Consider the following 11,985-nt stretch of genomic DNA (forward strand, 5'->3'; position numbering starts at 1 on the left):
AAAAGTGCATGTTATACACATTTATTCCGTTTTCGTTAGCTAAGGAATGACATATTATGCCTTTTCTCATTTTCGGATTAACGAACCTTCGGCATAACGAACTGTAACCGCAACACCTTTTCCTGCTCGTCAGCAGGAAATTAGGGATAAACTTTGATTCTTCGGATTTCGGTTTTGCAGTCTATTTTTCTTCGGGAATCTCGAGACTTCGTCACGGTTCTTATCGGCGGCGTTCCCTTTGCACATAACAGAGCTGTAAGTGTCTCGTTGGAGCTATATACTATTATTAAGTTACACATCTCTAGAGGAAGAAGATTCATCTCTTAACTTTTTGCAAGATAGGCCTACTTTAGTAACCAACCACTGTGTGAAACAATTCTGAGAGTAGATTAAAGTTTATCAGGCCGGAATTGTTGAAAATCGGTTTTGAAAATAAGTTTAATGTCTGAGTCATCCAAAAGCAAAGTAAAACAAAGCGATCCTAATAAAAGATGAGCCCCACCTTTTATTACGATCACTTTGTTTTGGATATCTTAGCCATTTTCAAAATCAATTTTCGTCAAGTAAACTTTGAATTCCTCTTAGAATCATATTTTTCATATTTCAATAAAGATTTCTCATTATCTAAAAAAAAAAAATCATCATCAAAAAGTTGGAAATCTATCCATCTCAGCCGAAACTGACCATCCCTTTCAGGGCCTAATGGCACAAAATGTTATAGATAATCCCCAGGAAGATACAAACAATGAACTAGAACAATGTTGTTAAGAAAATCTCAGATAACCACAACACATCATGAAAATTCTCCTCGTCTGTAAATCGAGTCAACATTAAGTTTATACATCCAAGCTTTGATTATGAGGGAGTATAGAATTAACATGAGTCGCCCTCATTTGAGAGCATCGTTTGCGTTGGGAGAAAGGAGACTCATTCTCACGCAGAGTTGAAATGACTGTGCATGAGCATGTATAAAACAGAAGAGAAACAAGAGGAGGAGGAGGAGGAGGACGACGACAACGACGTCAAAGACAAATTTCCATGCCTATTATATAATAAATTAGTGTTTCAGTTGGGGGGGGGGGGGGGTGGAGGGGCGTGATTACTAGTATGCACTCCTTCGAGTTCTCCGCTCACTCGTTTAGTCAACTCACTCTTTTCCATGTGCCGACTCTTCATGAACCGCGTGTCCGTTTTGTGAAAATAAGCCAAATTTCACAATTTCAGAAGTTCTGTAGTTTTTAATCATATGTTGATTAATTTTTTTCGGTATTGTGCTTATTGAATTGTACTCTTTCTTTTCAGACTATCCCGCGGAATAGCATAGCTTTGGTTGAGATGGGGGTTCAGATTTTTAACTTTTTGCAAGATAAAGCACTATACTAACGTCTTGTATGAACCATTCATTAAAGAGCATATAATTCTAAGAGGGATTCATTAACACTGATGGAAATCAATTTTGAAAAGCCTGAGATATCCAAAAAGAAAGTGAAACAAAGTGGCCTAATAAAAGTAGGCTCGCTCTTTTTATCAGGATCACTTTGTTTTGCTTTGTTCTTGGATATCTCAGCCATTTCAAAACAGATTTTCTCATAAAGATAAACTTTGAATTCCTTAAAGAATTGTATTCTCTTAACTATTTAATCTAATTGTTTTTAGTCTGAAAAAAAAAGAGTTAAAACCTTAATCCCCACTTCAACTAAAACTGTTCCATCCCTTTTTACATTTCATTTATAAGATAGAATGTTTTTATGGAAATGTTTTTAATTTGCTATAATAGAACGGGCCTATAGAAAGACATCGAAAAAAGATCATAACTTTTACTGCTTTTCTCGGAACAGTTTTGTGTGAGAATTTAGGTGGTGACGCGTGGCGAACACTGTGAAACCTTTCTCGTCACACTATGGAGCACTTAAAATAGGAGAAAATAAACACTCCGATAAGTTTGGGGCCGTCGGAATTTCTGTGACGTCATAATAGGCAAGAAGGTCAGCTAAGGTTACGATTACCTAGATATGACGTCAAAATTACAGAGAACAGTAGCCAGAACACAAGCTGCAGGTATTGAGTTACGAGAGGTGCCGTGGGATACACACGAGGTGTTTTATCTCTTGTCAGCTGCCGCTAACTCTTCGAACGTACTGAGTGAATGGAAGGGATGGATATGAAGATATCAATCGTTTTCCTGCTCTAACATGAACTCCACACCAACCACAAAAAATCAAGGGAAAATATGCTTATCCTCTCCCTCCCTCCACACTCCACTCCAATCACACCTCTCCTTGAAAATCATTACATCATCAGCACCAAAGATAGTTTCATTTGCTTTTAAGCTGTATTAAAATTATTATAGCAAGAAAAGTGACCATGGCAGCCGATGTTCGTTCATTCCGCTCTCAGGGGGGCATTTCATCAACGAGTTCGTCGGAGTTTTCACCGACAAATTTGCTATCAGCCAATCAGACGCAAGGATTTCATTAGCTTTTAGCAGTTGTCAGTGTAAATCCTTGCGTCTGATTGGCTGATAGCAAATTTGTCGGTGAAAACCTCCGACGAACTCGTTGATGAAACGCCCCCCAGAATCGGCAGCTTTGTAAACTATAAAGCATGTAACTGTAGGTGGCGCTATTAAAAAAAAAACAGAAATGCCACCGCTGTGAATTCCACTGCAGCCAGAGCAGGCTGAGATTACTAGCTGGTGTAGACGTCAGAATAAAAGACACCTCATGTTTTGTTAACTCTACATCTTTCTTGTTCTAAACACCTTCTGTTCGTTTGTTTTTACTGCTTTTGAATCAGTTCTGGGATGTGGTAATCTTCTCAAATTTTATATCAGTATAAAGTGTTACCATTTTTAGAGAGAGGATTACCTCAAGAACATGATTGTGTACCACCAATTTTAGCAAAATTGCTTCCAGCAGAATGAATAGCAGAACATTAAACGTGTGTGCTTGAGTTGAATTGAATGAATGGAATTGAATTGATTTGTTGCGTAGCCAGTAAGCAAGCAACCACGGGACCGACGCGTCCCGTCACGTCACGTCCCGTCACGTCCCGTCACGACGGCTTAGTTAGCAATGAGAATAAAGTGCCTTGCCTATCAATGATAGTTGGCTGTCGAACCAGAGACCTCGTGATTGAAAGCCCGTTGTTTTATCCGCTGAGCCACAACAGCTCTTCAACGGCTCCTCGATCAGTGAAGTGGAACGCCACATCACTTCTGGTGGCGCTGTTTTAAAGTGAGAAAATAACTGCTGTAATTTAAAAGGATGGTATAGTTTTGGTTTAGATGAGGATTTAGCATAAATAACTTTTTGCAAGATACTTGGGAACCACTTTATGAAATGTTAAAGAGCATACAATTCAAAAGGAATTCAAATTTATTTGATGAAAATCGCTTCTGAAAGGCTGAGGTATCCAAAAACCAAGTAAAACAAAGCGATCCTATAATAAAAGGTGGGTCCCACTTTTTATTAGAATCACTTTGTTTTGGATATCTCTGCCATTTCAAAATCAATTTTCCATTAAATAAACTTTAATTCCTCCTAAAATATGCTCTTTCATATTTCGTAGAAGATTTCTCATTATCGCAAAATATCATCTTTAAAAGAAACATTGGAAACCTCAAGCCCCATCTCAACCGAAACTACACCATCCCTTTAAACAGAATGGAAAGGATATTTGTAGCTTGATAAGCATTCTCCCTTATCATTCATTTAGAATCCATTTCAAATGTACAATTGGATTACGATGTGAGTTTCCAGCCTTAGGGTGTTCTTGTTTGTTGTTTTGATAACCTGTTCTCGTAATACAAGGATGTGTGTCTGCCATTTGTCCCCATGTACATTATGCCAGTCTTTTTTTAGTTTTGGTCTGCTCAACTCTATTCTACAAGAATTTACATTTTTCACATAAAACGACGGCAGTATCCATTAGAACTACACGAGCAACTGGTCTAATGTAGGTATTAAACAGAAACGAACGAAGTATGGAACAAGGGAACCGAACTAAAAGTCAACCGTATGGAGAAGAAAGTATGCGTGGACTTAGGTCTGTACCTGATGGCATCATACATTGAAAAGTTGATGTGTTTGATTTAATAGGAAATATAGTCACAATAGCCAGGAAACCCGGTATTAAAGGGGGAAAAATGAGAATCACGTTGTCCATTTACATACAGTGGCGGATCCTTTTATCATTTGTTAAAACAAAAGAAATTAAAAGAAAAAAAATTGGGGGAGGTGCGCCCCGTTTGCCCCCCTCTTTAATTTTGTAAAGGCGCCCCTCTTTACGGAATTCCTGGATCCCCCCCCCCCCCCCGACGTATAGCAATACACAGTGCCATGGGTGTCCCAATTGCACTACGAATTACATAGTATAATGGCTGTCCCCCTAATGTGAATTATCGTAAATTTGCATTTTGTACAGACATAATCTCAGAAAAGACACACTCTTCGTGTACAGTTGAATAAACAAACGAATAAGAATTACAAGTCACTTGACATTCTACCTGATATCCATGGAAATGGGTTCACAATGGGAAAGGGGAATTATGGGAAAATCTTTTGTCACCATTCCTTATACGTAAAATGTAAGCTCTATAAGGATCGCGTGGAGATTCGGAGAGGTTTTTTTTTTTCGATGTATTGACTGCTTTTACTGGCCGCACACATAAGTTTTTATCTGTTACGGCAGTGTATCATTTTCCCTGCTGTCATTTCGTATTCTTTAATTCTTTTTTTTTTTTCAGATTAAATGCCTTGTGTTGGGGTTCCAAGGGCTTGGCTGCAATACGCATATTCGTTGTATCAGCCACATCAAAACAAAGTTCTATGAATTAGTTATGAGGGCATGCAACCATGCATGATAAAGACCCAGCATTTTAGATGCAGTATACTTTTCATTCACGACACGAAGGTGCAATGCTGCCCTCCTTCGGTAAAACTGAATGCAATTTGCGGAGACATTGCATACATTCTGTGTATACTAATGATTAGCATAACGAGTCTGTCTGTAACGGTGACACTTGTCATTTGCTCTGCGACAATCACCCCGTCCTAGTTTCTCGATCCAAGGACATAGGGTTAGGGTTGTGATTGGGTTTTAGGTTTAGTTTGATGTAAGGATTGGGATTGCGGATATCATAATCTATGTTTGGCTTACCATATTTCATTCACATCGGCTTCAATGCAATGTCTCTGAGTAATATATTTATAACCAGGTCTGTAAGACGTGTCGCAGCCTATCACCCAGCCTCAAAGAAGAAATTAAGAGTGCGAGACTGATTATGTGCCATAAGGTTCCTTTTTTTTAAATCAGAGTACCGTGATATCGGGCCAAATGTAGGTATCCACCATATTGCAACGCTTATCGTGTACGTGACCTTCTTTAAGATGATTACACGCAGATATTAATTTTTCCAGGAAAAGGTCATCTTAATGCAGTATACAAAATTAAAGAAAATCATGATTTTTTTTCTCGAAAGGAAAGATTTCATCCTGAATGTAATGTGGAATAACTCGCAACACATTGCAGCTAAGTAACGGACACACAGCATAACTATTACAAACAGTCAAACGTTATAAGAAGCATAATATCCGTACACTCATCGGGCCCAAAGGTAATAATTATCTGATGCTCGCACTTACAACCTCGCCGCCGTAATGCAATCAACCATGTTCTATTGTGGCGACGTAATTTGATCATCCTTGCACAAAATTATTTTCTTCATCATGATTCCTGATAATATATGAAAAACAAACAAACCAAAAGCAATCATCATAATATAGTGTTTCCTGCAAGGATAAAACAATTATCATTAACAAACCTTGACATTACCTTGTATAGCATACTGTTGATTTTGTGCTTTACGTATATGTATGAGAGCCTGATTACAGATGGTAGAGAGTAGACCTACATTAGAAATATTGCATCGTGTTCTGAGCATGCATCATACAATCATCGGAAGTCTTGATGGAGCTGTGAAACCAAGAAAATCGTCAATAACAAATCAAATGAAAATCAGCTGAACTGAAAGAGAATAGGCCTACAAGAGAACCGGGAAGGGGGGGGGGGGGTTGTGGATTGTGACTGTGTCTGATCTTGCCTTTTTCTTTGTTGCTCGCCAAAACATTGTTCGATTGAAAAAGAAAAGAGAGAGAGAGAGAGATTTATAATTTGATGAATGTTTACTTTGCCGCTTATCCATTCATAGGCTGAGATGATATAATTTTCAATTATTAGAAGCATTCGGATGAAACATCAATAAGATTGTCACTTTTGCTGCAGTGAGGACCAGTATGCGAATGTCTCCACGTTGTCCAGGGGCAGATCCAGAAATTCAAGGGGAGGCGCCTTTACAAAATTAAAGGGGGCGCATGCTCCCCCATTTTTTCTTTTTATCTTTTTTTGTTTTAACAAAAAATAAAGAGGGGGCGCTCGCCAGGTGCGCCCCCTCTGGATCCGCCACTGTTGTCTGACGATTACGTACACACAGAGAAATTAGGGTTCTATTAGGGTTCATATTTTCACCCTACGAGCAAATCTAACTAAAAGGCACCTTATAGGGTTCGGGATGGGTGTAGGGGTGCAAATCCGAACCCTAAAGGGAGCCAAGTCTTAAGGGTTCGAATTTGGAACCATTCCATAGTCTTTCCCGAAAGCTGACATGTGGGTGTTGAATGGTGTTTGCTTGAAATGCCACACTATTTTTGGATATTATCGTATATTTTTATTTGAAAATATAACTACACGTTGTTAAAGAGTAACAGTGTCATCAGTAATACTGTACTAAAAAAATTACTACTTTAATTAAACATTTGTTTTTTCTTCTCGCACCGGGATCAAGAATATCATTTCAATGACGTTATCATAGAGTACACGTATTATGCGTGCACGCGTGGACCGTTCAGCACTTGGTCAATGGCAAAGCTAAAATCGCATGCGCACGCCACGCCGTTGGTCGCGCGGTACACGTACGTACGTGCATATTACTGACGTTCCTCGTTTGAAATGGACAGACGACCGTGAGGTTGGGATGATGAATTAATCTTTTTGATGAGCCAAACGTTGTGAGTAGATAGTTGTACTATAATTCCGTTGAAAATATTTCACAGTAATCGATGATGATATGTGTGAACTATGCTAATCGAATGCTGAGTGGTGAAAACTGATGCGAATTAAAGAGTTGTATCGAGGTACATGTGTACTAACATGTCAGAAGTGCGATCATGCATATCAGGTACATACAGTAAAGCATAGCGAATAAGTCAATGAAAGTGCACGGTAATACGGAAAGCCTCAACCAAGGTACTAACTACGACCAACAGCCCCATACGCATAGCCATAGCGTAATTACGCTATGCGTATGGGGCTGCTGGACGCAGTTACCAAGGTACGTACGTAAATAGGTGACCGGATATAGCCGCATCATATTCGTTAATAGGAATTATTACGTTTGAGCCGAGTTGAGGCTCAGTTGGATATTGGTTTCTGTGAAGTTGACACGAAGAACGATGTAGGCATGTATGATGTGCCTAATGAAGAAAAATAGCGTTCCTGGTTCATTTAGGAGAATTTAAGACATGTATGAAGATTGAAGTCAGAAAATTTAGGTTGGCCTTGACTCCTTGTTGTCTATCAATGAAAATAGAATGTGTGTTATAAATTAGCAATGCCATAGTCACAGAGCATAAGCAATGATACACGATATGTGAATTTAGATAATATCTACTGGAGAAGTTGCATGTGCTAGACATGACATAAAATAAGTCACACAAACAAGGTATGTAAACGGTAAATCACTTCAGAAGTACAACTACTTGATCCCATACTTTAGCAGGTAGATATTCCAATATTGATTGTATGTTGAACTTTGTTTTATTCAATTACAGGTTGAGCCTTGCTGATCCATGCTGATGCATGGTGTTAGCTTGGTCTCATACTGGGCCAAAGGGACCTGTGATTATTCATCATCGAGTTCACTATGCATCAAGTTCAATAATGGTCTTCAGGATGAGTGATGCAGGTCAACCTCGAGAGACTGGTGAGCCATATAGGATGCCAGAGCTGGAGATGGAAGATGTTCAGGATGTCAATTCTGGTTCCTCGTTGAGTCAGTGTGGAAGCCATGCCAGTCCTTCTGAGAGTGATGGCCAGAAGGGCATACTATTTGGCAGCTGAAGCAGGTGCTATAGAAACGCATCAAAAACTAGAGCTCGAGGAGTTTCGACTTATGCAGCGTAAGATGAGATTAGCTATGAAGACCAAACTGCAGGTTGCTGAAGCAGAGGATCAGATATACCTTGACTATGAGAACAAGAAGTTGGGAGTCGGCTTTCCTGTGAAAGCAGAGGATGAAACCTTGCTGTACCCAACTGAATGCGCCAACCAACCAGTACACACGAGTACACCGATTTCCCTGACTAGAGAAGTAGCAAAAACGTTATTTTCAAATTTTCTTTGACTTTTAGCAGATATAGTCCAAAAGCCAATAAGATCATCAGCATCATGTAGTATCCCTGAACCAGGTTTGATGAAAGCCCATCAATTTTTCCGTAGATACATCCGCACAGACCGGGAGACAGACAGGCAACCTGAAAACATATGCCTCCGGCACCATTCAGGGCAGAGGCATAATAATGAGACTCCTATGTCATAGGCTATGTCATGTATGTTTAAACCATATAAAATTTGAGACGGGTCACATTGAATCCCCCCCCCCCCCATTAGAATTGCTAAACACCACGGCTCTAGAAACATCTTTCCATTTTAATCCAGAAAGTAATCACCCCCCTGTTTTTAGCCGAGGGTGAGCTTGAAGCCACTCCATGAAATGAAGATTAGCATTTTTTTTTTTGCAAAATATATGTGAAAATGTCTAATTTCATAGATAACGATAACTATTTATTCTGTCTTCTAAACTGTTGTCAGGTTATTCCCTTTCTTAGAATGCACTGGGCTTGAATATTTACAAGAATACTCTAAAGAAATATATAATAGAAAAATACAAGAGAACGAACTGGCAAATTACAAATTTAAACACAACCTAAAGAGAACTTGACTTCTATTCACTTTTATCTTTTTTCTTTTTTTTGGGGGGGGGGGTGGATTATGGATGAAAATATGAATCTGCTAATGGATATGAAATACTCAAATTATGCTTTCCATTATATTTCATACTAGATGGGGTTAGTTTGTATTGTTCATATATTAGATATTTCTTCACCATCGATAGCCTCAGTGCTTCAATAACACATGCACACTTTGAATTGATTGTTTAAGTAGGGAACAAAAAAAAAAATAAGTCGCCTGCTGTTTTTTGTAGCAGACAGCCACACAATGTATGTCAATTTTGGGCAATCTCTGGCAATGCAATGTCATAAGTGGAGTAGCTTTGTGACACTTGACAGAAGCATGATTTTCTCACAAACCCTTTATAAGGATTGAAAAATAGAGTTTGTTCCAAAACCTGAGAAAACTCAACATATCATATCTACTTTTTTTGCATATAAAAGAACACTGAACTTCACTCTTTAAGAAGGCAGAAACTACATGTATTATCATTGCCCTTACATACGTCAGTGACTTGTTGAGGAAATGTGCATGTTTTACCTAAAAGAAAAAACAAGTGAAATTCTCTTTAGGTTTTCCTTGAATTGTTCTACGCATGTGACATCATAAACTCTTCTCACTCTGCTGCGACTGCACAAATGATTTAAAGATTATTAACTTTTGAACTGAATGTCCGCTTTTGACTTTTTTTACTGATGTGTTCTAATAGTATAAGCCAGTTCGGGGTACCAGTTTGAGCATGTGCGGAAAAAGGTTATTTGTACCGAGAGACAGGTTGGTTTTTTAATTTCACTGAGATAAGCATCTGTAATGCTAGGATTATTCATGGAATCCTTATAAATGGTGCCTGCCAGTACATCCACTTGACAGCAAGCCTGGTATTTGGCAATGTTAACACACAAAAAAAGTTTGTTAACATATTCAAAACAGCACTTAATAAAATAGATGATTCCCTAAGTGTTGATTGACGAACCATACTGGTCACTTCATCTACACTGGTTAGGTTCATTCTTTGTTTGAATATGAGTTCCATAAATGGCTATGGTGGGCAAGCTGCTGCATTATGTCACTTTGAATTGAGTGAAGTGCCTAACCAACTGAGAAAAATGAAAGGTCAGTTGTACCTATGTGCACATGAGCTATCTCCGGACTGGCTTATTGCTGCGCATTCACTCAATCCACATGTAGGTCTATATGAAGGTGGACTTGCCCTCTAACTCTGATTATAATTTTAAGCTTTCTTTAAGTAGGTTGTATAAAGTGCTGATATATTTGTGTAAGGTTTGGTGAAAATTAAGTGTTAAAATGATTGGAAGAGTTGTGAGACTGTAACATCAACACTTGAGGTATTTATCATGCATGATCATAAATCTCTGTAAAATATTGATGGTAATACATGTAGTAATAATGATAATGATAATAATAATAATAATGATAATAGTAATAATAATGATGATGATAGTAATAATAATATATTTTGCTTCTGATCATTATGCTTGTGATGGTGCCAATACCAATACCTGCTTTATGAATGTGAAAAATCGACTGCTCTTTACAATATTTTGAATGTTGGGGCTAAACTGCATACATTGTGTAATTATATTTATGGTCTACTGAGTACAATGTGCTTCTTGTTTCCATCGCTTGAAAAAACAACAACAATGTATCAAAAAAATTGTTTTTAAACTTGTCTCACAAGACATATTCCTTCCTCTTTATGTCCAGTTTGTCATACCACTGATTGGTTAACTTTATTTTCCCTTTCTGAGGTTACATTTTCTGTGGAATTGTTAATGTCAATTTGATGCAATGAAAAGTGTTTTCAGATGTGCTATTCTGCCCAAGATTTATAACTGGGACATATCTTTAGCTGTGTGCATAAAAAAGTAACCAAATTTAGATGTGCATTCTTCATTTTTTGATTCTTTTTTTTTCACCTTTCTTATCATTGGTGTAATTGTATATGAAAAACAAAATGTGAAGTATACTAATTGTATAATGGCGCACATTCGCTAGCTCTCAAGTTTGGAATTGGATGGAATATGTCAGTACAAGTAGTGAGTTTCAAATATATATGACAGAACTTTGCCATACCCTTCATTGTTTTGGCAATAACTTGTGTACGAGAAATCAGAGTTGACATATCGCTGTTAATGTCTAAGAGCGTCATAAAGGTGCTTTTGATTACACATAAAGGTGCTTAAGATGTACCGGTAAATTCAAGGTACATATCTATGATCCATTCTAGAAGTAGAAGGACAATGTGAAAGATATTTGTCACATAGTTTACTATTACTCTGCACAAGCTTCAGGGATTTTTTAAATAAAAAGAATTAGTGCTTTTTGTCAATGTGGTAACTTCCTTTAAAAGAAGAAAAAGTAATCATTTGATGGAAAGAACAAATATTTTTTTCTTTTGCAATGTACTGACCAAATTTCATACATTTTTGATTTACATTGCCCTTTTTATGACAAAAAAAAAATGCATCTCGTATTAGAATTTGTAGAAATACAATGTATATTTGATGTTCACTTTAAAGTAAACCATGAAAAAGAAAATCGCTGTTAACTTGTCCCTCTTCCATTAGACATATATTAAAATGTTAATAATTTATATGTAAGTATGCACTGTATTCATCATGTTTATGTTCTATTTGTTGTTGAATTGAAGTCTCTGACTTCATTTTTCGAAAGATTGTGGATTTAATTGACTGAGAAACTGTGTGTAAATCTATGCATGCTATTTTGCGTCATGTCTGGAGTGTTGCCTTAGGTAATTGTTTGTGAAGTCAGTGAAGGCATCCAGTAGACATTAGGTAATTGTTTGTGAAGTCAGTGAAGGCATCCAGTATATAATTATTTTGGTTTAAAAAAAAAAAGGTTATAATTTTCACCATATGGGGTGCAGAAAGGTAA

This window comes from Diadema antillarum, unplaced genomic scaffold, assembly GCF_040938485.1.
Source record: "Diadema antillarum isolate AM-2024a unplaced genomic scaffold, OU_Dant_1.0 scf00000028, whole genome shotgun sequence".
In the NCBI taxonomy this organism is placed as follows: Eukaryota; Metazoa; Echinodermata; class Echinoidea; order Diadematoida; family Diadematidae; genus Diadema; species Diadema antillarum.